Below are 2,730 nucleotides of genomic sequence, written 5' to 3'. Positions count from 1 at the left end.
ATTCAAGCAATCAAGAAAATGTTGGTTTCATGATTATGAGGTTGAAGAGTTTTGAACCTTGCATAACAACCTTGCATGTCCCTGATGCGCTCTTAGTCATGCTGACTTGACTAGAGTTTATGGCTAGAACCCTATGGTGGACTCCATACGGGTGTGTTGCGATTTTATTGTGTCATGCTGACTTGACACAACCAACGTCATGGACTTGACGGGCATGTGATGCGCTCCTAGTCATACTGGCTTGACTAGAGTTTATGGCTGGAACCCTATGGTGGACTCCATACGGATGTGTTACGATTTTATTTGTCATGCTGACTTGACTCGGCCAACGTCATGGACTTGACGGGCGTGTGACGCGCTCCTAGTCATGCTGACTTGATTAGGGTTTATGGTTAGAACCCTATGGTGGACTCCATACGGATGTGTTACGATTTTATTTGTCATGCTGACTTGACTCGGCCAACGTCATGGACTTGACGGGCGTGTGACGCGCTCCTAGTCATGCTGACTTGATTAGGGTTTATGGTTAGAACCCTATGGTGGACTCCATACGGGTGTGGTTACATTTCCGTTGTGTCATGTTGATTTAACATCGGTAGTCACGCGAGTGACAAGCGTTTGAGGCGATACTGTCGTGCGATGCGACGGCCAACGTCACACGAGTGACGGGCGTGTGATGCGCCCCTAGTCATGCTGACTTGACTAGGGTTATGGCTAAACCCTATGGTGGACTTCATACGGGTGTGATTGCGATTGATATGTTTGTGATGCACGTTGATTATTGTTCTATGTGAATGTGAATTATCGTTTTAACACCGTTCTCGCTGAGGACGGGTTTATCGGGTTCAACCCAAGCTACTCACTAAGCGGTTGTGCTTAGCCCTCGTGGTTTCTTCTTTTTCAAATCATGAGACATCCGCGTAGCGCATTCGGTTGACGACGACTTCGAAGGGATAACATCATGTATGGGTTTTGGATTTTGGACTACGGGAATTGTATTCCCATCTTTTGTATGGTGTATTATCTACTATTCGGACATGTGTTGGTTTTACGACTACGGTCGCACATGTTGTATTTCCATTGCGTGTTAAGTTTAAAAAGTTTTAAAATCCCCGTATTTTTGGTTTGTATTAATTTATTGGTTTTTAGTCCATGTGGCACATCCTGTTTACGGGAAGCAGGATACGGGTGTCACAGCTCAGCCATCCAACAGTAACAAATAAATAATTAAGGCGGCTCAGCCGTCCAATAGTAATAAATAATTAAGGTCGCTCAGCCGTCCAATAGTAATAAGTAAATAATTAAGGCGACATAGCCGTCCATTAATTTAAAGTAATAATTAATTGTTATTTATATACAACTTGAGGTTAATTCAACTCAAGAATCAATTAATATGTGTATATATCATTAGAGCGAATATATAATGTTACATTTGTCGTATAAGAGCGTTCGTGCTGATAACGTTCTATTGTATTGTTTCAACCTTTCCAAGTGTTCTAAATACTCACCTTCATGAAAAGCATTGGCTATACTCCGAAAAAGGTTCTTGTACTCACCATCATTGTAAACCTTTTTCCAGTTGGCATATATATGCCTCGAACACATGCGATGTTCTGCTTCAAGTAGAATATGATAAATGACATTGATTATACCCTGCTCCAAAACAAAAGAACATGATTTGTTAACCCGGAAAATTTTTGCTCACCTATAATATTAACCAACATAATATGGTGTGTACCTTTTGCTTATCCGAAAGTATTGTCAAGTTGGCTCTATCTCCTAACGTTAAATCAACTCTCAGTTTCGTAATAAACCAAGGTCCAAGACCATGTCTCAGTTGTCTCGCCCCGTACCACAGTCCACGCGATTGGATAAATATGATTATTCGCATCTCTGCCTACAACAACTAGCAACTCACCTTTCATTTTCTACTTCAAGAAGTACCTATCAAAACCGATCACTGGCCGACAATACCTTTTCCAACTCTCACGCAGCACATCAAAACAGATATAGAATCTATCAAAGAGTTGTTCGTTACCTATTCTTGCAGCCACGGTTTGGATCTTCGTCGAAGAATTGGGATTAGAACATTGAATTTCTGCCTCGTAATCCCATAACTTTCCAAATTGGACTTGTTGCTCCTCTTTCACTATTTTCATGGCCATTTGTTGAGCCTTAAAACATTTAAACTTAGTAACTGTAATATTGAAACGCCTTCTACACTCATGTTGCATATCTTTTGTCGTAAAAGCTTTCTTCGTCCGTAAATCATCAGCAAAGATTTTCGCCATTTGCTTTATTGTAAACAACCTTGCATGTCCCGTTTGGGTTATGGTTGTGGGTGGGTGAATATGCCTTTATCATCCACTTGTTCCATGGTTTCTCAATGGAACAATATAATCTCCATGAACAACCCTCATGACTGCACACAGATTCAAACCTCCAAACCTCAGATTTTGCCATTTTAATATTGTAACCTTCAGTCTTCACATACTCAAATAACCTATCCTTGAATTCTTCTCTTGTATTAAATGTCTGCCCGAGATAAAGCAGAATGGGTTTGGATTTTTCAGGTTTTGTTCATGTTGTTGGCGATGTCTTTGATCTTGGTTGTGGGTTTCTTTTCTCAAAGATTCCCACTCTTCATCTGTGCTCAGGGGTGTATTTGGTAACACATCATCATCACACGTATTCTCCTGATCACTGAAAGTCCAACCCTAATTTTTCATG

Source organism: Tarenaya hassleriana, unplaced genomic scaffold, assembly GCF_000463585.1.
Source record: "Tarenaya hassleriana unplaced genomic scaffold, ASM46358v1 Cleome220, whole genome shotgun sequence".
In the NCBI taxonomy this organism is placed as follows: Eukaryota; Viridiplantae; Streptophyta; class Magnoliopsida; order Brassicales; family Cleomaceae; genus Tarenaya; species Tarenaya hassleriana.
Note: the sequence above shows the minus strand (reverse complement) of the source record.